Source organism: Helicoverpa zea, chromosome 18 (assembly GCF_022581195.2).
Source record: "Helicoverpa zea isolate HzStark_Cry1AcR chromosome 18, ilHelZeax1.1, whole genome shotgun sequence".
In the NCBI taxonomy this organism is placed as follows: domain Eukaryota; kingdom Metazoa; phylum Arthropoda; class Insecta; order Lepidoptera; family Noctuidae; genus Helicoverpa; species Helicoverpa zea.
This window is the reverse complement of record NC_061469.1, coordinates 1,055,174-1,081,921: the sequence shown is the minus strand read 5'-3', so window position 1 is coordinate 1,081,921 and position 26,748 is coordinate 1,055,174. Positions and strand designations below refer to the sequence as shown.

General features: G+C 36.1%; 1 protein-coding gene across 2 annotated transcripts in view; it reads left to right on the top strand.

Moving 5' to 3' along the window:
* LOC124638952 (Ig-like and fibronectin type-III domain-containing protein 2) overlaps positions 1-26,748 on the top strand; it is a 190,166-nt gene that overhangs the window by 96,529 nt on the left and 66,889 nt on the right. For both annotated transcript variants that reach the window (XM_047176130.1, XM_047176129.1), the window contains exon 4: positions 20,580-20,643. The gene's annotated coding sequence lies outside the window, so the exon portion shown is untranslated. The remainder of the gene's footprint in view (positions 1-20,579; positions 20,644-26,748) is intronic.

Below are 26,748 nucleotides of genomic sequence, written 5' to 3'. Positions count from 1 at the left end.
GCGCTACAATCATCATTTTATATGGATGATCTCCTGGCCGGAAATGACGACAAAATCCAGGTTAAAGAGCTACAACGACAATTAATCAAAGTTCTGCAAGGAGCCGGCATGAACTTACGTAAATGGTCGAGTAATAGCCCTGACATTATTAACGATTTGCCGTCCAATCAAACCAGCTCTCCTCTCGAGTTCCGTGATGTAGAATCCCGTAAAACCTTGGGACTCAGGTGGAACCCATCAACTGACACATTCAGTTTTCATAACAAAATTGACCATAAGACAAATGACAACCAGAAGTACACTAAGAGACAACTTCTGTCCGACATATCAAAGATCTACGATCCTTTAGGCTGGTTATCACCTCTAACAATTAAGGCAAAAATTATTTTTCAACAAACATGGCTATCAAACTTACAGTGGGACGACGAACTACCCACCGACATACATACAGGATGGCATTCCCTGAGAGAAGATCTGAAAACCATAGAAAGATTTCAGATTGACAGATACCTGGGTGACAAACAAACTTATCAATTGCACGGGTTTTGCGACGCCTCAGAAAAGGCCTACGCATGTGCCGTGTACATTACAACATGTGACAGTAAAGGCGAGTACACAACGCGCTTAGTCATGGCAAAAACTAAGTTGGCCCCACATAATAAACAAATATCGCTTCCGAGATTGGAATTATTGGGTGCCTTACTTTTATCACAACTGTTGAAAAAAATTTCAGAAATTATATCCGTATCCACGGTCAATGCATGGACAGACTCAATGGTGGTGCTGGGTTGGCTAAATGGAGACGTCAATAGGTGGAAAGCATTTGTAGCTAATCGAGTAAGACAAATCACCGAAGTCATCCCGCCATCTCAGTGGCATCACGTGAGATCAGAAGACAATGCCGCGGACTGTGCAACGCGCGGTCTATCGGCAACATCGCTACAAGAGCACAAGTTGTGGTGGGCAGGCCCGCTGTGGCTTAATTCACCGACTTCTTGTCAAGACACACCCTCTATCAAAATTGAAACCCCGTTGATCGAAGTCAAGAAATCAACGAATGTGAACGCAGCCTTACACCACAGTGAAAATATCATTATTAAATTATTACAAAACAATAGTTCATTGACACGAGTAAATCGCATCGTGGGCTGGATATCACGTTTCATCGCACGACTTCGGAATTGCACTTCGACACAAAATGCTGACACTCTGACAACAATCGAGTTAAAAACTGGGCAAAACATTATTATCAAAACTATTCAATCCCTGGAATTTGCAGACGACATTTATCATTTGAAGAAAGAAGGTCGCGTTCGAAGCTCGAGCAAGATCTCAGGCCTCAATCCTTACTTAGACCAAACTGGCCTCTTGAGGATTGGCGGGAGACTAGAACAATCATCCATCGCTCATTCTGCAAAACATCCTGTGATCATACCGGGTAAAACCCGGCTGACAGAACTTATCATAAACCAAGCACATATCACGACATTACACGGCGGACCCCGATTGACATTATCATTTATCCGACAAAATTTCTGGATTATTGGGGGTATTCGCGTTGTAAAGAAAATCATCCGACAGTGCATCAAGTGTAGACGCTTCAGTCAAGAAACCAGCAAGCAAATCATGGCGGACCTACCCCGACCGAGAGTCAACCCTTCACGACCGTTCACAAATACAGGAGTGGACTTCACTGGACATGTAGAGGTCAAGGCTAACAAGGGACGGGGGGTTAAAACGACGAAAGGGTACATAGCTGTATTCGTTTGCCTTGCGACAAAGGCAGTGCATCTTGAGCTGGTGTCTGACTTGAGTACACCTGCGTTCCTGGCGGCATTCCGACGGATGGCCGCTCGCCGTGGCACTCCTCGGCATGTTTACTCGGACAACGGTACCAACTTTGTTGGAGCTGACAAGACACTGAGACAAGAATACAAAGCAATCCTTGACACTATTGACACGTCATTCATCAAAAGCATCAATGAGCTCGGCGTCACCTGGCACTTCAATGCGCCTTCCTGGCCCAGCGCTGGCGGGTTATGGGAAAGCGCCGTAAAGAGCATGAAGTTCCACCTGAAGCGGGTCCTGGGACACCAAAAACTGACATATGAGGAGTTCATTACATTGTTACATCAAATCGAGGCGTGCATGAACTCCCGACCATTGTGCCCGCTGTCTGAAGATCCTGATGACGAAGTTCTCACACCTGGACATTTTCTGGTGGGTGACTCACTGCTAATAAGGCCACAAACCGATCCTGATAACATTAACTTATCAGCTCGATGGCACCTTGTGCAGACTATGAACAAGCAGTTTTGGAGAAAGTGGTCAAATACGTACCTCCAACACCTACAATCCAGATCAAAATGGAGACAGCCTAGTGAGAATATGAAGGTCGATGACATTGTCGTTATTAAAGAAGACAACATGCCACCTGGGAAGTGGGCTATTGGACGTATCATTGAAGTTCACCCCGGGAAAGACGGCTTTGTGCGAGTCGTAAGTGTGAAAACACAACACAACGTCATAAAGCGCCCTATCACTAAACTTGTTAAGCTGCCTGTCCACAACGACTCACAACGTGATCAAGAACATATACCAAAGGGGAACCAGAACCAAGGACAGCATCGACGTGTTGGCGGCAGCAAGAAGACATCTATGAGTAACTTTATATTCCTAACACTTGTTGCATTCATGTCAATATTATCACCAAGTATGCAACAGGATATAAACCTCTTTAAAATCACCGCCATCGATGAAAGCCAGAATTTATATTTTGATAAAATATCAGATTTACGACACATCAAGGACGAGTGGAAGTTAGTCATATATTACAACATGACATCTTATTGGCAAGGGCTCTCGGCGATAAAACAGTACGTCACTCATGTGAAGTCATTGTGCTACGTAAATACACCTCACGATAGTGCCGTGACGCAACTGCAACATGAGATCAACGAAATCGAACACTACAACAACTTACTGCGTTATAAAAACAAACGAGTACGAAGAGGCCTTTTGAATGGCGTTGGCTACTTGGCAAGTTCATTATTTGGAGTTCTTGACGAAAGATTTGCTGATCAATACAGAAGGGACATAGAAGCGATCACTCACAATGAAAATCACCTTCAAACCCTGATAAAAAATCAGACACTTGTGATTGAATCTGAATACAACATCATCAAACGGAATGAAGAAATAATGAACAAACAAGTTAGCTTTATTAAGGACACACTTAAAAATGTCACCTGGGAAGTTGGTCAAGTGCGACTAGACAATCAAAATAGCAACTACCTCATTTCCTCGTCTTTAGCTGCAAGCATTATCCTGACAAACCTGCGACGTATGCAAGATGTGTTGCTTAACACAGTCACGGATATAAGTCATGGTTACATAGACATACACTTGTTTTCGCCTGAACAACTAGAACATCAAGTTAACATTATATCTGGACAATTGCATGGAGACCTCGCATTACCGACCGACATAAACGATATAAGACAGCTATACAAACTTCTAAAGGTATTCGCGAGAGTCATTGAGAACTACCTTATCATCGAAGTCAGAGTTCCTCTCATAAGCAATGAAGTATACGAGTTAAACAAGATTATCACTGTGCCCGTAAGGGAGCGAGGAAGGATGCGCTATGTCATATCTCCTTATCAATACATAGCATTCGACCTCAAGAAAGACACTGCTTTCCTTTTGGCGGATCATCATTTACAAACTTGCATTTCTACCCAAAGGGATACTATTCTCTGCTCCTTGGATGAACCACTATATGACTTGAAAATAAAGAGTTCAATCTGCAACATAAAACTAATTGTAAATGATGTCACTACAAATGAATCACCATGCTTATCACTCGTAGCGCCGTGCACAGCCGACAAGTGGATCAAGTTACACCCGCAAAACAGCTGGTTGTACTCATGTTGCGACAAATGCATGGTGCGCATATTCTGTGCTACGGGAACAGCTGTGCATAGTTTAAAGGGAACTGGAATTATAACGCTAGGTCAAGGTTGCGTGATTAAAGGCGAAACCTTCACTATTCGTTCACACAACCAATTCCTGAGCAAGATGCATCAGCAAATGGACATTGTGGAAGTTCCGAAGACATCTATACTGAATACCATCATCAACAGTAGTTATATAGACTCATCCATCCCTGTCGAAGATCACCAGTTGATATACAATCAGTTGCAAAAGGACATTGATCAGCTAAAGGAAAAATCTTCCGAACAAATCAATGCTCATGACATTCATCACTATGCTGCTACCTACATCCTACTAGCATCAATTCTGATTATTACATGTTGCGCTGTTTACTATTGGAGACGTCGTAAACAAGGCCTCCCTGCGCCGACTATTGAAGAAGAAACCATTCCTCACGCAGTCAGCACGTTCAGCATCGATCGAGGGACATCAACTTCTCCTATAACTACGCAACGATTCAAAGTGCCTACTATTAATGTTTAACCTTAACTTTATTGTTATTATGTCCTATTTTTTATTATTTGTTTGTTTCTTTTAAATGGGCAAGATGTACGAGTCATCGTATCATGTTTCGACACTATAATTAATAAAACAGTGCAAATTAGCCACTCGGCGGAATCGGTCGTTTTCATTGACAATACCTTTTCCCCTACATCTCGACATTTTCTATCACCTTTGACTTCCTATCAATTATCCTATCACTAAATGTAGAGATCACTACAAGTCCCGTGACCGCGGATTCGTTTCCCACACAAGTGAACTAGACTAAATAACGTTGTAAGAAATGTATTTATGTCTTATTACAATCCCAGCTAAAATCACAAGAAAATAACATAAAAATGACACTAAACTATAGCACTATTTACTTACCCCTTCAAAACCAGTTACTTATTCAGATAAAAATGATACTTAACGATAGTACTATTTACTAAGTTCATAATAACAGATTCAACATTATGAAAAATGTTTCGTGACAACTGCGCATGTCCGCCACGTGACCGCAACGTTCGAACTTCGTTGTCACAAAACAAATGAAATTAACTCTAATTGGACAATTACTCTTGTGTTGGTAAATAGGAAAAACTGTTAGGTTGGTACGTATTTGCTGTGTGTAGCTAGTTGGTTCTTCTGTTTTTGAAGCAGTTTTAGAGTGAATTGGGTAGTTGGTTTAGTATAAAAATAAATCCTATATCATTTTCATTAAAATAATGACGCTCTCATTTTGTAGTTTTAATTTTAAAAAATGTTTAAAAAACTAAACAGCACGCTTGTTGTGTAATGTCATCAGAACTCGGAGCGTGTGCAAAATTTTATCTTAATCGAAGACCGGGAAGTGGGTCAAATTAAGATTCCAAGATTTTCTTACATACATAGTTACAGTTACAAAAGTTTAAATTTTTTATTGATAATGCAAAGGAGTTTCATGTGAAAAATCTGTAACGCCATTGTGCGCATTTTCATTAAAAAATCGTCGAATGGTTTTTGATAGTACAATAATTACAGTATTGATTTTGACTGGTTGTCTACTCCCGCATTGTAATTAAATATTATGGTTATTGCTTACACAGAGACTTCTTTAGATAACTTTTGTGATAAATCTATCACGTTACTTAAGTTAAACGGTGCACGAGCTATGGGAAACCATAATAAATAAATAAACAATAAAAATATTGCGTCGTAACATCGCCATTGACTCGTGCAAATCGGCCATCTTTGTTCAATACAAAGATTGACATTGACTGCAGTTTTATAATGTAAATTTAATTACTTTTAGTAAATTACTCCATTCCTTTGGGAATCCCCAATTTTACCGCAGTGTGTTTGTTGTATTTTTTATCAAAGTTCCGGTTTTCATGTTTTCGTACTAATGTGATGATTTAAACGAATTTTCCGTTGCAAAAGAGTGCTTTAATTACTACCGGCTTCGTTAATTAGATGTCTTTGTGTCACGCTATATTTAGGGTATGGGTTTGATACGCACTAATAAATAAAGAAGTTTATTTTTACTATGCATAGAATTTATTTCTATGCAGTTGTAATTAGGTATTACTTATACCATAGAAATATATTTTGGTATGTGAAATTGATTGACGGATTGAAACCCAGTTTCGTATTCTTTTTTTATAAACACCTCAAATGACTGGCCGAACACTGACTAGCAAAGCATCTAGCATTAGAAGCAAAAAAAAAATATTTAAGATCCTGTACACACTAGAAATACCAACAATGTCTGAAATCACACGATAAACTCTCAACAATAATTAAAAAAGAACAATATATGTCAAAGGGTATAAGAAAATTGTGAAACAACTTCTGAAGAATAAAATTAAAATTAATAACTGTAATTACGGTCAATTAAGATTCTCTCCATGCAAGAAACTAGTAGGATAATTAAATTAAATGAATTATTAATATGATTAGTTGTCAATAAAGCTCCCATGGACGTTGGCATTTTTTTGAGTTTTATGCCTCATTCATTATTGAAATTGATGTTAAATTAGCAGTTTCAATTATAATTCTTACTCAATATTTATAAAGCAAGAGAGTTTGTTTGTTTGTTTGAAGGCACTAATCTTAGGAATTGCTCTTATTTCAAAAACCATTTTAGTGTAAGAAAGCTTATTTATCGTTGGGGCTATAGGATATCTTAAAGGTTTTTTTTTTATCCCAATGTGGAAAGTAGCTGCTTAATTCTAATGATAGAATGCTAGACGTTTCGTAAACCTATTAAATATATCGAAAACTAATTGAATTTTGTTATAGTGAAACCTTTGAAGTTAATTTACACTAGCCCAAACAAGCTCTCGGAAGACTAAAAGTTTTCTGTGAGCGGGTAGTCTCTTGATTTTTTCAAACAAATTAAGGAGAAAAAAAATGTGCGAGAATTAGAATACCATATAAGAGTCAGTCATTACAAATAACGGAAATTCTCCCTTGAAAACTGCTGTCAAACGGTCAAACATTCGCTACTCATAACTTTATCTCTTCTTTACACATAATGTTGTAAATCATGAAAACGAAGAATGACTCCTGTGGTTAAACCACTGAATGGATTAGGTTATTTTTTGTTACAATTCGCCATAGAATATCATAAAGTACCTATATGTTAAATAGGATTAAAGTGATTAGGTACGACACACCCGATATATAAACCTTCTTCACAATTTTTAACGAAGGCCCAATAAAACAAATCAATCGTAGCTCTATTTTCCTGCATCTAACCTCCTTGACCTTCCCGCCATATAATCTTCTATAACAATATATAATTAACACATTAAGTTCTTAGGTAACATTGTATAAACCTTGGATGATGTTACAAAGAGCAATGTCAGGTATATAAGGTGTTAGGGAACTATTAAACTTGCCAATTGTAGTGTCCATATATTCTTTACACGTTTTAATGGGTATATTTCATCATGAAGTAAGGATACTGGGATACCATGAACTAGCCATTCTGCCAGCGGTTTCAGTCTTTTTTTTAATGGGTAATCATCAAATGACCTCTCCCGCTGTTGGTACAGCGTGAGGGAGTGTCAGACTCTTACTGACTAAAACCCACAATGTTCCTTCTAAATCCCTATATACCAGAGCGCGGAAACTCTTTCGAACAATCCCGCGGCCCCCAGGCAGGGGGTTTTACCTGTCTCTCGAGGAAACTACGTGAAACTAAAGTAGGAACTAGTACTAAAGTAGTACATATGTTAATCTGACATATAAGATATATTATTAACAAGTTTTTTCAAAATCCACTAAGCAGTTTATGCTTGAAGAAGGAACATCCATACATACATTCAAACTTTCCCTTTCATAATATTAGTAGGAACCCTTCAGAAACTCAGAACCCCGATAGATATGCAGATTAAATTATTGCTCATCGTGAATCCCATCAAAGTAATTACTTAGTCGATACCTGATCGTTGTGATGTGTGAACTACCATACCTCTCAGGGATATACTGATTGAGAGACTGATCAAACTATCGGCCGACTAAAAGTTTGGAGTCTGCGGTCTGAGTTTAATTAAATGCATTTTAAACTTGGGTAGATAGATGAACTTTTTTTTTATCTATATATATTGCTTTTGTGGGAACATGGTGGGTTTTAGTCAGTAAGACTCTCCTTCACACTGCACTCACAGTGGGTGGCACAAATGACCCTCTTCATTTGATGATTTCCTATCAAAAATAAGCGCATTACTCACACGTCACTTTAGTTTAAGATTTAGGTACTTAAAAGTATTTTTGTCCCAGCAATTTACCTACTATGATGTGGCAAAGACAATAAAAGTGTTTGAGCTTTCTCTAAATTTGAGTGCCGATTCAATACTCAAAAGTTAGGTACTAAAGTTGGCTTTCAACATAAATATTGGACACGCAGGTATATTTCATATTATTTATTAATTAAACATTGATTTAAAATCAAATGAAGATGATCATAATCATCAGGCCTCATTAAAATAAGGTCATGATCAAACAGTAACATTAAAGGTTTTCCTCACATAGCCGTCGCGACGGTAAAATAACAATTAACCAATTAATTCTTAGATAACTAAGTACTTAGCGTGGTTAGCCTTGATACTTGTGACTTGCATACATAGTGGTAGGGACGGAGCGCGTGCGCATGGAATAGGGCTGTCGAGTTGATGTTTTTAATGTCCGAGATGTAGGTAGTGACTTATCGCATCTGAATAAGAAGCAAATGATACTCCTCATTAGACCACCTGCTGTAAAAACTAGACAAACAAAGAATATTTTCCCTGCACTTGTTTTCTGTAAGGTGTCCGTAAAGGCCGGATTTCCATCACCTTTTCCCTAGCTCAATTTTATCAAAATATCTGGAAGTCTGATTTGAAGCCGACCTCAACATAGTTGGGAAGACGATAGGCAGCTATTCATGTGGGTTGTAGGCTCTCTATATGTCATGTTTTGCGCAGCATTAGAATTATACCTACATAGGTAACTATGCACTATTGTCATCATTTTATGAGTGGCATTATTATAACTTAGTATGCAACCCTGCGATGACGCGCACCGTCAGTCTCCCATTTACGAAGCAAGGACAACTATACATGGACAGAACAATTTGTCCGTCTTTTTGTCAACAATTTGTACAAGGCCGAAACACATTATTGTTTATTTGAAAACACAGAACAGAGGAACTAATTAAAATCAATGAAGAGGCTAATTAGGTGCTTTGTTGAACGATCAAAGAAAATTCTTGCGAGTTTGTGTATATTTTTGTAGATACTTTGACAAAATAAATATAATTTTGGAGTGCCTTTTTATTGTTTTGTTTTTCGTTTAGGTGATCTTCACACTGCCCCGCATCACGCTGCATCTTGCGTGTCGACGCACCTACGCGCGTTCCTGCGGGAGTGCAGATCTGCATCATCGTGCGGGTTTTTCACGCACTCACGCGCGTAGGTGCGTTTTGTAAATTCACGCACAGCGAGTTCCATTTTCAAATATACACGTCACGCCCATTCAAATCACGCGCGGCATTGCGGGATTCAGTGTGCCATACCTTGCGTCTCGCCCCGCACCTACGCGCGGGGAGAGTGTTTCTCCGCATGTATGTGCGTGATCCGCATGAACGCGCGTGGATGCATTTTCAGTGTGTTGGACTATGCGTGTTTTCCATACAAACGGAGATATTTACAAGCAACGGAAAAAAACGCATCCACGCACTACGCTGCATCATGCGGGGCAGTGTGATAATCGCCTTACGTGGTTTCCGATTACACATTTTCTTGACTTCATTGTTATTTTTTTTCCTTCTTACTGTTGATCCTTACTAATATTATAAATGGGAAAATGAGTCTGTCTTACCTGTTGCGCTAATACCTACTCCAAAATCTAATTATGTACAAAAATAGTCTAGCTAGAGCCTGACAAAATTGTAAGCCACCTTTATGCGTTTTTCCTTGGGGACACGCGAAAACCTAGCTAACTATTCTTTTAAACCATTCAGTTTTTGCTGACAAATTCATAAGTATTAAGATGATAAAAACAGCAATCAGGTTGCCATGGGATTTTCCCAAATCTATCTTCTCTTTTTACCAAGCTGTTCTTATCTATGTCATTTGCGCTAGATTTTGTTATTCTGTTCTGTCTAAGACTAAAATTGATTTACGTTTTACGAAGCTAACTTTAGCACACCATCTTCAATTCTTCTCTCATTTCTCACATGACAAAGATCCCATTAAACATTGTTACTAAATACAATAACAACCTGACACATGTCAACATTGCTGCAACGCTGACCTTGCGCAGTTTTCACAACTGCTCGCTTGGGAGCGCACGCGCGGGCCCACTGTGCAAACGTACTGTGTCAAACGTATGGCTTTGGTTGAGTAATATCCGACTATCCGACAAGACGTGAGAGGTGTGCTTTTGACAAATATTAACATTACAATGTTGTTATACTTCATCATCAACTACCGAGCTTTTTCCCATCAAACTCAACTCAAACTCAAACACGTTTATTCAAATTAGGCTAATAGTTAATCAGCACTTTTCGAACGTCAAAAACAAAAGACAGCCCCCAAAACGCCCGCCCTTCACCACTTCCTATTTGCCATCACTTCATCTTTGTAGGGGTCGTCTTCTAGTCAGGATGCAGTTGAGTACGGTGGGTTTTTACCCACCTTAGCCTATCGCAGTCGATTAAAATAAAAACACATGTTGATCACCTTGGAACCCTCCACAGCACTTTCAGGAAATGGTTCCGGCAAAAAGCGATAACTGTCCTTAATTTCATATAATTGCCATCAGCTTTCAGACATAATGGATTCCAAAGACCTAAGGAAAGCAGTCGTTATCATTTATGATGAGGATACTTACCTTCTTACTTATGTATTACCTACATGGTAGATAAGTTTCAAAAACAATAATGTAAGTCTGTAAACTTTTATTCAATAAACAAATGTATACATAAGTATTTACATAAAATAAAAACATAAATAAAAACTGAGTTGTTTTAACTGTGGTATTTAAATGGAAAATAATAGCCTTTTTTGTTATTTATAGAATAACTACTGACTTCTAATAACATTTTTATGAAAAACAATTTAGTTCATAAATGAAAACCGTACTAGGAAAATAAAATGAAAGAAATAAAGTTCAAGTATGGAACGAATATTTTGAATCAAACCAAACATGTTTGTCTTGGATTTAAAGACAACTAAACTCTTTGATAAAAACTTTCTCGTTTAACTGTACGCGAATGAGATTTCTATAATTCAAATAGTTTTCATGACAAGCGTCATATGAAACTATATATAAACTTTTATGATAGTCATAGCAAACAGCAGAAATGTTAAATCCAGTTGCGGAAATCTGGAACCGAAAACAACATTCCCGCGCAAAACTAAGGAAACGACAAAAATGCAAATGGCCGCTGTAACAATAACACGTTAGAATGAAAAACAAGCTAGAGATAACCGAATATTATTATATACGTGTGAAAAATAAAACTATAGACGATTTGCGTAGAAAATCTTTGTGATTTCCGCGATAGCTGTGATTTCTGAAATCTCTTTTCAGTCGGCGGCCATTGTTGGCACCTTTTTATAGATACGACCATTTACGGCAAGGATTCCTCCAATCCTTTTGTTTTCCGTTTCAATGGCGATGTTTTTTTTTCCATCGCCCGTTTTTTTTTCTCTTTTCTATCGGACATGATTCGGTGTTCCATTCGGAATTTCAAATTTGGAGTGCAGCGTTCCGATAGACGTAAGTTCTGCATTTTTGGTGTTAGGTTTAAAGCTTTTATATTACCTAAAGTGTTTTTGGAACAAATAGGTTTTATTCGTTTCTTTGATATTATTATCCAGAGTGTAAACAAGGAATTAAGTATTGTAGTGTAATACCGAGGATTTTGAAAAAGTAGCTCGCTAGGCTATAAAGGAAGTAAGGGGAATGAAAAACACAGTTTTGAACGAAACATTTTAGACTCCAAAATTCGTAACCACAATTTAAAATTCATATTTAAACCCTCAACTAACCATATAACAATTGACATTGCAAATTGTTCGCGAAATTTCAGTTTTATGAATTCCCGAGGGCTTGGCAAACGGCCAGTCGCTATTGTTTTCTTTTAAAATTAAAACTAATTCACGTTGCACCTCGTTGGTGAAAAAGAATCATGGTGGTACTAATTCAACGGCAAATATGGAACACCAAAAAGAGCGCGAAAACTAGGACGGTAGATGTATTTCAGTAAAACGGGACTGCTCTTAAAATTGCATCAGTTCCTGATTTTCAGCGAACGCGGCTCGGCGATGACAAGGAAACTTTTAAATTTGAAATTCCATTCGCGTCGTGTTGCCACTGAAAATAACTCATCAAAGAAGAGTTGCAGAATGGAAAAACTTAATCACACTAGCTCGAATGGTGAGCTTTATTTTTGATGCTGGCAACGTCGAAATTAAAAAGTGTTGCCTGGTATTCCGACTCACTTAGATATGCAGCTAAATTGTATAATGGATGAGATTTTTGTTGTTAAAGTTTTATCATAAAGTTGCTCAGTCAAAGCTTTAAATAATTTTAATCGACTGTAAATAAAACTAATTGGCGTTGTTTTACAAAATGGAGCAGTCTAGAGCATAATTATCCATGTGGGTTTGCGTTTGACCACAGACTCGTCGCTCGCTAAGATGTGGCTAAAGATAGACACACTACTCGTTATGAAAATAAATACGAACTTAAGACCTTAGTTAAGTAGAGTTTCTATATTTTAACTGTATAATGTGTTTTCATGTTCTTCGAAAAACATCTCGAGAAAACCTGTATGAAACCGGCATTGAACAACAGTGGTGATTAACGCCCTTTCGTTGCTTGAGAGGAGGCCTGTGAGCAGCTGTGGGACGATAAAAAGGCTGATGATGATTAATTAAATTACTGAATATTACAGCTTGTTCAAATGAAGCTCAATAACACAATAATGATTCGATTCCAATTTTAAAAACAAAGAAAAAAAAACATTATTATAGTTTCCCGGTCAAATAGCATGCAGCCATCGTGCAGCCGTGTCGTACAGTTCCATTTGAATACTTTCAAATTGAGAATTTTATAACTGCCATAACACTAGAACAGTTCAATATTCTATTTTGGTACTCACGCTAGAATTTAACCAACAGGATACGCCGTTGCTGTTTTTTTTTTTGCTAGGGATAAAACAGCGTAGTTAAGGCATTTTTTTTGTAAAATAATGGATGTGATCGAGAATGCATAAGAGTGAATTATCACTAGGTATTTGTTTTGGCAGACTTTTTCACATACACTCTTATTGATAAATACTTGTCAAAGTTACAACAAGGAAGGGAAAGGAATAACCATACATTTTCATCGGTTTAAGCTTGGATTAACTAAATACTCTATGTTCATTTGTGAGGGATTGAGATTTGTGCTCATAGCAGCTGCAGTCGGTTCGATAGTCCAAGTATTTTCGTATTGACGCAACGTTGCGAAAAATGGACCCGTTAAATATTATTATGTTCGCGTTTCTTTACGTTTAGCTTTTAGAGTTTATGCTAGTGACAATTGTACAATGTTGCATTGAGGACAGTTTATTTTGAAAGCTTTTAACGGCTCACTTTGGTGCTCGGACTATAATTTCAGCTTTTGTGCTGTTTTGACGGGTACGTAAACAGGAAAATAGCAGTCGTATATATATATGTGAGGATTTTAGCCATACTCATGGCTCACGGGTGGAACCGCTTCATAGAGCTTTAATTTTAAAAGTTTCATCATCATCAGCCTTTTTAGCATCCCACTGCTGAGCACAGGCTTCCTCTCACACGGAGAAGTATTGAGCGTTAATCACCACGCTTGCCCAAGGCGGGTTGGTATTTCAGACTTAATAGTCCAGGTTTCCACTAGATGTTTTCCTTCACCATTAATGTCCAAATTATCTTTAACAATGACATCTAAATATTTTCTAATGTAAATAATACTTTCCTACTTCACATTTGGTGTATAATTTTATCACCAGTAGTAGGACATAGGTACTGTCCTACTACTGGTGACAAAATTAAAAAAAATGTACAGTATTGACCTATTTTCAAAGTGGTCATAAAACACCTCATTCTAGCATTTATTTACTTACCTTCACTATATAATGCAACCGTAAAACCGACCGTACAGAGAGCCGCACATTTAAAATTAATTTAAAACTTCATTAAAATTGTAGGCAACACGGCTAAAAACGAAATTATTACGTGCATAACATGAAACGTGGGGTTTATCGATTGAGCAGGCAACACTGAGTTCGAGTGTAACTGACAACACCCTTGTCACGGGCTTACTTCAACTACAAATAAAGTAAACACACAGATTTTGGATGCGATTTCAACAAGCTTTCATATATGTATGTATCTTGTTAGGTATTCTTATAGATACATAAAGCTGAAGAGCTTGTTTGTTTGTTCGTTGCAATGCTTTTTTTACTTAAATGTCAGCACATAATCTATACATGTATAGGTGCATACATATATTATATATCGGGTGTGTCGTTCACAATCACATTAAATCATATCGCATATACTTTATGATATTCTATGGCGAATTGTAAAAAAAATAACCCAATCCATTCAGTGGTTTAACCACAGGAGTCATTTTTCGTTTTTATAATTTACAACATCATGTGTAAAGCAGAGATAAAGTTAGGAGTATCGTATGTTTTGATCAGTTGACAGCTGTCAGTTTTCAAGGGAGAATTTCAGTTGTTTGTAATGACTGACTTTTATATGGTGTTCTAATTTTTGCACATTTTTATTCCATTTACTTTGTTTGAAAAAAATATATTTTTTTTATTTTTACGTATTTTTCTTTTATCTTTGTGTTAATCGACATATATTAACCAGTATATTAACGCATTTCATTTAATGTGATTATGAACGACACACCCGATATAAAAATCAATCCCTATATTCCTTGATCACGCCGTCACGCGCGTCATTAAGTTGAAAATTAGAGGGGAGGTAGCTTAGACCCTGAAGCAGAACATAGGATTTGTATCACCATCCGGCTACGGGAAGTAGTTATCTCGAAACACGGGCGAAACCGCGGGCGGAAACTAGTAAAATAATAATGATACAACATTCCGATCGCCAGATCGACCCTTTAAAAAAAATCTGTTTCAGCGCCCCTTTCAGTTAAGGTATAATAAAAATCTATTAAGGATTAAAAATGATCCTTAAAATAAAGAAAAAAGTCACGGATCGACGACTCACGGGCGAATCCGTGGCGCACACTACTACAGTCCCAAAAATTCAATTACAATATTTGTCGTTACCATAGCAACGGTTTAGAGCGATTTATTGTTTACATTTGCCGCGCTTTTTCAAATTAATCTGCAGTGTAAAATGGCGGAATAGATAGATAAATCTGGGATTAATTGGAATAGGGATTTGGAAGCTAGATCTCGTGTGTTTTCGTGTTTCTATTGTTATAACTGTGAAAAAGCATAATTTTAATGTTTCTACCGTAACTGGGTGTGAGAGCTAGGTATTTCATGTTAAAAAAATATGATTAAAAGAGATTCATATAGCGAAAACTGAGAATTTTTAATATCATCCTCGAATTAAATAAAAAATATTTAAAATGCAATCTTTTGAATTCAACTTCTTTATTTCAGACTTATTTTTTTAGTAAAACAAATAGTAATACTTAAGATCTATGTTAGTTAACTTATTCTAATTAACACACATGTATTTAGAGTAATACATAAAAACAATACATTCAGAATAAAAACAAAAAAACCTTCTAGAATACATTTAACTTAAATACATTTCCGCAATCCCAAGAATTCTATTCAAATTCGAAATCCGAATTCGAATAAAATCCTCTTCTTTATTAAAGGCGCGGCCAGACATGCGACAGAGCAATTATTGTCAGCGCCGCACTATATATCCTCCCCGCGTCAACCCTTCCACGAGCCAAGTGCCTGAAATTTAATCCGGGAAAAACCCAATCGGTACATCTTGACCCGCAAGTTATTCTATGGGAAAGGTTAAGAATGTAATACACTGGTGGGATACGCTATTGTTGTCTTTGGTGCAGGAAAAGGTTTTTATGTAGAAAGACCGTGGTCTGGGTATGACTTTGTCGAAGTTAGGAGCAAATATGGTCTTTAATTTTTTCCCTTCTTGTAATAAAGTCTTACGTAAAGCCTTTATGTCATTAGTAAATATGAGTAAGATAAAAGTGTATCTAAATATTGTTAAGATCCTTGAGATACGCAAAAGCAAAAAAAATGGGACCAACCCTTCAGAAACACTCAAATAAATTATTTTTCCAAACATAGGAAAAAACAATTACCAACTATACCTGTTTAGTGGCATTACTGATAAAAAGCTACCCTGTCATTTTGTGACGTCATCCATAACAGAAAATCTGCGCAAAATATAACCTTCTTAACAGTTTCCGAAAACAAGGATCAACATTAAAACGAATACCAGCTTACCAATAAGCGTAGGATCAGCGCCTTTTAACGAATGGCCGGCAAAAACCATATGTTGGGATAAAATAATCATGCTCGAGACCCGCTTGAGACCGCGGTCACATGGTAATAGAAATAAATCGGCACCGTATCTAACCCTTTCTACGCGGTCACTTCGACCCCCGGGACTTGCCTTCGAACCAAATTGTTACATTTTCTCGCTGCCCTCAATTGAATGTTTATAGGGTTAAAATTGCGTTTAAAAAAGTTTCTACCTATGCTGTTTTTTAAGTGGTATAAATATTGTGGTTGTGTATGAGTGTTAGCCTTGTTTTGTTGTCGATAGATTTTAGTTTGGGTTAATTTCAAAATAGAATGTTCAGTTTAGATTATTTTTCACGCGTAGTTTAGTGAATCTTTCAACGTGTACTGCGTATTAAATACTAGTTTACTAGCATTAAAACGCGTGTTCGTCTGCCAATCCGCCGATTAATATATATTATCTACAAACATGATTAGCAAATCGTATTTAATTTTAATATTTTACTATTTCCATTATTTCAGCAAAACTGCTGGCGATAGCATGATTTTATTTTCAAGAAAAAACTCTTCATTGGCACAACAAACGCTAGCACACATGTTTTGGTATTATGAACGGCAAGCCATTACGAAATCAAGTGAAATAGAGCGCGAAATAATTCATAACCACTTGAATCTACCAGTTACGGTAAATGTACACGAACATGTATAAATCCAAGATGGCGACCAGTATTTTCTAAAGTTAGTATTACTGTATTGAAAAATATTTACTTATCAAAGTATAGTTCAAGTATGATTACTTTCCCTACTGCACTAAAATTAACTTCACTTTAGCTAAAATTACTCTAAAATCACTATTGGACATGTGTTTAAATTGCTGACTTCAGAAATGCAAAGATATTTGACGAGAAACTGACTGCTGAAGTTATGTGTGATCACAATTATATAAAAAACTGTATACTTATAAGTTGTTTAACATCAAATGAAGTAAAAGCCGACTAAAGCAAATTCGTTATTTAACATCATGTAAAGCCGACTTGAAGTAAATAAGCACATGTAGTATTAAAAAAGTTTTTAAATGTTGCGATTTTCAGTCACGAACGAACAAAACCGCAGGTCACAGCTACCTCCCCGTACCTCTACGTAACCTCTACGGTATCGTGAAAATTGATGGCGCGTGAAAGCCTCCAATAACATATATTTCAAGTTATTGACATATACATACATTTACCTAAGTATGTTTTATGTATCTGCGATTTGTCGCCACTCCGCAAAGTAAAGGATTTTATTGAAACTTATTGTCAACTTGGGAGCGTATGTTGTGTGAAATTGTACAAAAAGAAGCTGAAAGTAAAGTCGTAAAAGGTTTAGAGAAACAACAAAGTTGAGAAGCATTCTTAAGCCATTATACAACGAAATTATTTTTAAAAGAACCTCATATTTTTGTGGAAACACTAAGTTTTATTTAAATACAATATTCTATACTTACAAAATTCCCTTTTATTTTAACTTACGAAACACGAATGTTTCGAAATCATGTTGCCATGAGTTCCTTTTTTGAATGGCTTCAAACTCCCACTCGCACCTGAATTTAAATTTGGAACATGAATTTAAATCCTGTAGAACATTGCTGTCATTCTCGTTCTGTAACTAGATTTGAATCGAGAATTTTATCAAATGTGTCTGCTTGAATCAAGATTCATAAGTAAGCATTCGTTTTTCACATTGAATATGCGAAAGAAATACTTACCAAAGTGTTCCAAATTCAATTTCGCGGCTCTCAACGCCAGTCTAAGATTTTTTTTTTTAGAAATGACTATGACCGTCATTGTCGGCGCGAAAAGGCAAGAAATGAAATATTTTAAGTTTGCAGACTAAGTTCTCAGACAAGGGCTCAACTTAGTGACGCAAAGTTAGACGGTGATGTCGGCCTTCGTCGAACTTTGCCAAGTATTATGTTGCTAATTTTATGCCTCAGTTAGGTGGAGACAAAAAATATGGGCTGTTGTTTATGGTCTTTTATCTTGATACTCGCACTTAACCTTTAAAAATCCAGTAAAAAGAAAAAGAGTTAGAGTCTTTAAAAATCAAAATATATTTTTAGATAGGAAACAATTAATAAGCCTCAAAATATCATTTCATAATTCTCTTAAATTCTTCCCTAATTTTAAGAATGTATAATATTTATCCAAGACACTAAAATAGCTTTACAAATGCTCAATTTTCGAAATAACTTACTTCACAAGAAAACTGTTATCTCGAGGCTGATTTACATTTAGAAACAAGCACGGCACTCAAGGGGTATGCAAAGTAGTCGCAAGTTAACACCGTCACTATTTATTAAACTTACCTCATAAACTGCTAGCGAAAACCGCATTACAGGGTTTAGCCTAAGAAAAATATCTTATGAAAGCCAGAAAAGCGAAAATATTAAGGGTTTATGGAGAAACTTTATGAAGAACATAAAACCTCACCTATTCAATTTCATTAAAACATAAAAAGAGGTTCACTATCTTAACAAATTGTCTATGACCTAACCACAGATGAAAAAATTACCTGTCAATTTTTCCGCGCTTAATTTTTTCTAGAAATTACATAAAACATTTATAAGAATGTTCAATACATAAAAAAGCGTGAAATAAACCGTATTGAAACCACAGTACGTCCACTAACAAGTCGGAACTGCTCCAGGGATGTGTAAACAGGCGGTATAGGCAACCGGGGCACAATATCGTGTTAAATATTGTGCTTGGAACGGATCGCGCCGTTTATGGTACACGGAAAATGGCGGGAAAAGAAAATGGCTTTGACAAGTTATGGTTTCTTTGGAGTCATTTTTAAGGTTAAGGTCCCTTTGTCAGAATTTAAGTTGCTATTTTAAGTGTTTTTAATATTATTGTTTTATTTCACTGTTTGAGATAAATAGATTGTTATAATAAGATATTGAGCCAAAAATAGCATTTACAACCCCAAAACCATACTCCATTTAACAGAAATTCCCGAATTTTAACATTATCTGTTTATAACGCTCCACCGCATAATAAACAGATTTAGATAATAAAATAATATTTCAGTGAATATTCAACAGTTCCCGATTTGTCATGTAAAAAAACTTGAAAAAAATCATTTTAACCGACTTCACAAAAAGGTTCTCAATTCGTCGGAATATTTTCTTACTTTACATTAAAACAAGTTCAAAATAATTCCGTAACAAGTCTTTTTACTGAAGATTGTGTTACTGAGCAAAATTACATTTCACTGTCAAATTATTTTGATTAGATTTCTAATAATTTCCATCTCTTCGTTACTTTATTTTGAATGTTGTGTTTTACTAATAGGTACATTAGTTACATTTTCATAGTACAACGATTGATAAAATCTAAAAAATGCTTAGGGCAAAATAAGTTATTTATTTCAACCTGTGTAAAAACTCAACGAACATTTTATCAATGCTTGTAAATAGTTCCGGAAGCCCCTAAAATGCGCGGGAAGACACCACTGTCAAATATTACTGACAGCAACATGACAGTTTGTGTTTCGTGCGGAAACGCACTCCGTTGACCCAAACAGGTTACATCAATACTTTAAGTCGGACTTTCGGAGTTAGTTTGGTATTCCGCTGTGAGCTCAAAGTTGCCCGGTGGCCGGTGACAGGGTACTCCCAAAGGCTAAATATTTGACGGGCGATCGCTCACGGACTTGTACGAGGAAGTTTTGGCTTTTTTCAGCTTTTACTTTCGAAGTTGCAACGTGAAAAACGTGATGGAAATTCTTGTTGTTTTTAGGAGGAAATTGACCAATGTTGGATGTTTACTTATAAATAGATAGTACCTATATTAGCTATATTATTCTGATATATTACTGAATATTATAAAGCTGAAGAGAGGTTATTTAAGTTATTACTTCATTTGAACTTGGAAATATCTGTCAAGAGCTATCTATAGATAGCCCATTTATCGAGGAAGGTCTAAGCTACTCATTATCCAGATGCGAAAAGTGGTTCTCACTGGAATCGGGTGAAAGCGCTGGTGGAAGCTATAAGATACTATTAATTAGCCATTTTTAAACATATTAAAATTGAATGTATTTTATATGCTTGTTACAGATTTCGTATGCGACCAGCAAGCTAGCTGATAAGAATCCAAAGGGTTCCGTACCCCAAACCAAAGGTAAGACTATCAATAATGTTAGTTAATATCAGATTAATTGATTAATTAAGTGCATGGTTAAGGTTTGGAAGCAGCTTTTTCTAGTGGAACAAGATAGAGATTAGGTACTATAAGAACCTATATCTTCCGCCAACGGTTTCACTTGCATCCTGTAGGAACTACTCCATGCATCCAAATAGAAATTATATGTATACCTGCCTTTATAAATGGGCACTCTAACTCTAAAAGAATCTTTCAAATTGGACTAGTAGTTCCTGAGATGAGCGCGTTCTAACAAACTCTGCAGCTTTATAACTTACTTTACCTATGTACACGTAAGTAATAACGAAGTAACGAAGTAATGTAGTAACTAAGGACTGGAAAAATAAAAACTTCCGAATTGAGAACCTCTTCTTTTTATGAAGTCGGTAAAAAAGGAAAAAGTACAGAAATAATATGAGCTGTGAAACCAATTTCTATTTATTCACCCCCTGAAATCGTGGCCACCATATTTCATGGCGGACAAGGCTTGAATTATTTATGCTATCGTGATAGAAATATATTTATTTAGTTATACTGTCAGCCTTGAAGGCCATCATTTATTTTCTAAAATACCTTCGTCCTTTTACCTACTTATGATGGTAGGTAAAATGGTCATTTGCGTATTTTTAGTACCCAAAAATATCTTTAGAAATATTGCAATTGTCAAAGTAGTAGGGTAAAGTCAAAGGATTGCGTGTAAATAAAAAAAGCTTCTTGCACGGTGTCAAAAAGTAGTTTTCATAGAGAAAAATCACCAAGAAAGTCCATGGAAAGTCTTTGAGGGTAAGAAGATCAGTTTATCAATACTAATATTATAAAGAGGAAAACTTTGTGTGTTTGGTTGTAATGAATAGGCTCAAAAACTACTGGACCATTTTTCAAAATTCTTTCACCGTTCGAAAGCTACATTATCCACGAGTAACATAGTAGTAGTTACCACAGGACGCGGGTGAAACCGCGGGAAAACGGCTAGTAAACTATATAATTGACTAAAATATGATAACTAACTGTAAAAGCGTGATAGACTAACAGAATCAGTCAATGTCAAAAAAATTAAAAAGAGCTATATAAATAATAGAATATTAATGTTTTATCTTATTCTTCGTAAATATCAACCTCTTTATTTCTAATTAGATTTGAAATACTTTGAAAATATTCGTTAATTACAGAAATTGATAGTACTAATTATGAAAGCCGATTTGGGATAAAATATTAACAATATTTCATAAATAAGTTGTTTAATTTGGGATTGGATTACCAGATTAGAGTCTCCAATAAATTATTATTTATAGGGGTCGTTCAGGTTAATTAATTGATTTATTGAGAAAGCTGTGTTACAGATTGTATACCTCAGACCAGATACCAGATATAAAATATCCAATTTTAAAATGAACTATCATGCAAGGAAAAATCTTATACACTGCGTTTCGGAAAATACGATAAACTGTAGGTGCCGGCTGTCATTTGAACATCCTTGACAGTCGTTGCGGGTAGTAAGATGCCAGAAAGTCTGACAACCAGTCTTACCAAGGGGTATTGGGTTGCTCGTTGCTCGGGTAACTGGGTTGAGGAGGTCAGATAGGCAATGGCTCCTTGTAAAACACTGGTACTCAGCTGCATCCAGTTAGACTGGAAGCCGACCCCAACATAGTTGGGAAAATTCTTGGCAGATGATGATGGTTAACACAACATGTTTTTTTTTATCAATAATAATATTCAAAAAACCTTTATCAACAGAATTTTAGAAAATCATATCAATTCCCTATCGAAACTCTCATCGGTATCACAAAACGGAATTAGACTTACTCCCTAAAACCGTACTTATCGGGTAGGGACCGATTCCGTGTCATCCAAGTACCTTCTACACACCTCTTCGTTAGTTCAACCCTTAGATCATTTAATCAACCGGAACCGACATAAACACCTATGAAAAAATTGTGCCAATTTAGGCATGGCAGTGATTGCTTACTCATGCATTTTTGATCACATCATCCCGAACGTGCACCAAAAAATTGTTAAACATGATGTAAATTAAATAAATAAGAACGTAGTTTTCAAGTTTAACTTAGTTTTATTTCAATATCTGTATTGTACAACGAAAAGATTAATGACAGTCAAAAGTGCAGAAGAATCTCAGATAAGCTGCCAAAATTAATAAAGAATATAAAAAAAACTAAACAGGTGGAATTACATTGCATCAGAATTATTTCGTTTTTCAACTAAACACAAGTATAAATTTGACACACTTATACATACGTACATGTATGAGTGGCGGTTTTATACACCTTTGGCAAAAAGAAGAAAACGCATTTCAATAACGTGTCCCGTGTGTTAAACGCTCTAAGCTTCAACCCAACGCCCTCGGAATACGTAATACAGAACTTTTTGTTGGCCTCTACTCACCGATTGATCTTGAACTCTGTTACCACTGAACACGGTTCAAAATAGAGATCACACTAAGCTGAATTGGATTTGGGATAGCAAATGATTTGCAGCATATTTCAGTGATTGGATTACAAACTATTTGGGATTGGTATCTACAAGTGCGTTCCTAAATAAATTAGTTTCATTTATATTGAAGTGGTACATTAATGAGCCTTTTAGTTAAATTACAAGCTGTGTTATTAACTCCTTGGTGAGATTAATCCCAGTGGTTTATTTATGTGATCAAGCTGATATATCGGGTGTGTCCTTCACAATCACATTAAATCATATCGCATATACTTTATGATATTCTATGGCGAATTATAAAAAAATAACCTAATCCATTCAGTGGTTTAACCACAGGAGTCATTTTTCGTTTTTATAATTTACAACATCATGTGTAAAGCAGAGATAAAGTTAGGAGTATCGTATGTTTTGATCAGTTGACAGCTGTCAGTTTTCAAGGGAGAATCAGTTGTTTGTAATGACTGACTTTTATATGGTGTTCTAATTTTTGCACATTTTTATTCCATTTACTTTGTTTTAAAAAAACATTTTTTTATTTTTACGTATTTTTCTTTTATCTTTGTGTTAATCGACATATATTAACCAGTATATTAACGCATTTCATTTAATGTGATTATGAACGACACACCCGATATAGTGAACATACTTAATTTATCATTCTTTGCTTTCGGAAAGCAAGTTATTAAAAATCTGCATTTTTTAATGTTTGTGTTCCATCAAATAGTTTTATCATATTTGTTTTAATCATCAGTAAATTTTACTTTTCTACGTGCTACACAGATTTAAATGTCAAGAAAACACACACACACACACAATTTAAAAAAAAAGCCTATCCATATAAAAATATAACACAACATCAAACTTTATACATGTAGTGTAGGTAAGTAAACATTCAATAAGCCATATTTTACACAAAAAACCGTCATCAATAAATATCGTTTATGATTGAAACCGGTAAAGCTATCGGATATGTAACGTAAACTCAATCAGTACCGGTAAATAAGCCAAGATGGCCGCCGTTTCGATTACATTGCGTCTTTTGTTATGAACGCACCGAATAATACTGATTGATAAAGAGATATGCACTGATTGATAATTTTATTTGGTTATTGACTAGGTTATTGTTCGTTCATCGTCCTCCTCCTGGCCTTATTCAGATGTTGTTTTGTTTGTTTGTTATTATTTTGAATAAAATAGGGGTTCATTTTAGGCTGTTTATAAATCGTTTTTAGGGTTCCGTACCCAAAGGACCCTATTGTTTTCGCTCCTCTGTCCGTCCGTCCGTCTGTCCGTCTGTCACCAGGCTGTATCTCATGAACCGCGATAGTTAGAGAGTTGAAATTTTCACAGATGATATTTCTGTTGCCGCTATAACAACAAATACTGAAAACTAGAATAAAATAACAAAATTTTGGGGAGCTCCCATACAACAAACGTGATTTTTTTGCACATTTTATAAATTATGGTACGGAACCCTTCGTGATCGAGTCCGACTCGCACATGGCTCCGTTTTTCATAAAGAGCATTTAGACCCGATAAGTGAGCAAAAAATCAAAGCATTCTTTGGCAGCATATCACCAAAAATTTCCCTACAGAATTCGTCAGCCTCTCAAGTAAAATTTTACTGTCAGTAAAACAAAAAACATTATAATTTAACACCAAGTGATTCAACGGCACATCAGACATGCATGTAAATGCTGTCAGTTTACCATGGGGTTTTACCATTGTTTCTTTATGCACATGAATTATGCAAGCAACTGCATTACCATCGATTAACTAGTCGCTATTAAACGGGAAAAATAACAAAATGGGTATAAATAGGTAGGTACATAACACATCATCATATGCCAAGCCTTTTCCCAACTATGTTGGGGTCGGCTTCTAGTCTAACCGGATGCAGCTAAGTACCAGTGTGCCACAAGGAGTGACTGCCTATCTGACGTTTTCAACCCGAGCAACTCAATACCCCTTGGTAAGACTGGTTGTCAGACTTACTGACTTGTGACTACCCGTAACGACTGCCAAAGATGTTCGGCTAAAAATGTATCCAAAACAAAAATTAATGTAATCTTAAATAAACAAATTATTCTAGCGTAATTAAACTTTTGACTCGCATCAATCATTTACGAATTAATAATGTTTTAAATATCTGCAATGAATTTAATTAACTCGAAATATAATTGAGAGACAAACCAGCATCCAAAATTAATTCCGAAACCGATTTCCAACTATTATCGGTATTTCGTAATCCGAAATGCGTTTTCGTTGTACCTACATGTAAAGCGATAGTATGGTTTTGCGGATTCTCGAAGTAAAACCTCAAAAGTTGATTAATATTATACCTAGCCGATCTCCCTCGGTTTCACTCGCATGCCGAGATAACTGGTTCCCGTAGCTGGATGGTAACCAACTATGTCCTTGTCCAGGTTCTAAGCTACTTCCTCTCTAATTTTCTCGGTTCAGCCGTACATGCGTGATGCCGTCACCAAGGAATATAGGGATTCATTTTTAGCATTATTAATTTTTTTCGCTAGCCGTTTTCTCGTGGTTTCTACTATCTGGGAACTTCTGCCCGTACCGGGATAGAATACAGAAGAGTGTAGCTTTTCAATAAAAGAATCGATTCAATAGTCTCGGAGCCTTTACAAACAAACAAAAATGATTCTTCTTTATTATATTAGTGTTAATTACGTGAAGAGTTATGAAATTCAATTTTGTTCTCATTAATTATTTCATTCATAAGTAGGTTACTGTCGTCATGCCGATTAATTAAAAAAGTAACAAGCATAAAGGTTTATACACATTTGCGAGTCGAGATACTCGGCTGCGTCGGCTAACCGCAAAAACAGAAAATGAGCTTTAGGATTAAATAAAACTACTATTTACAAGCTTTTATTTTCTCTTTCTGTTTTCCTTTTGATATTCCAATGAAGTTTATTTTCATAATGTAGGCTTTATTTTATTACATCAGTAGTATACAGATTATTTTTCAGTACTTCTTTATATGGAGAAATACAACGAATGTAGCTTATTTATTAATTTCATAGAAATAAAGAAAAGCATTACCAGGCTTTGGTACAATAAAATGTATGTACACTACATAAGTATTTTCTAAAACTACCAATTACTGCCAAGTTTCATCAAAATCCATTCAGTAGTTTCCGTGTGAAAGAGTCTCAAAAAACATCCATATAATATGTACATACAAACTCTACAATATCATCATCATCATCCTTCGAGCCTTTTTCCCAACTATGTTGGGGTCGGCTTCCAGTCTAACCGGATGTAGCTGAGTACCACTGCTTTACAAGGAGCGACTGCCCTATCTGACCTCCTCAACCCAGTTACCCGGGCAACCCAATACCCCTTGGTTAGACTGGACAAACTTTACAATATGAAGGTAAATAAATTGAACGATCATCTATTCCCACAACTGTACTCAGTATGTACGAACACAATGGCGGCGTAGATACTAATTCGATAACAATTGGAACACAACTTTAGTTAATTAGCAATACGGCTGAAATTGCCACTGATATTGGCGATTCAATTTACCCAGTACTGTGACAAAGGCCTGTTTAAACTAGTGCTTCTACCAGACTTGGCCTAATATATCGGGTGTGTAAAACCTAA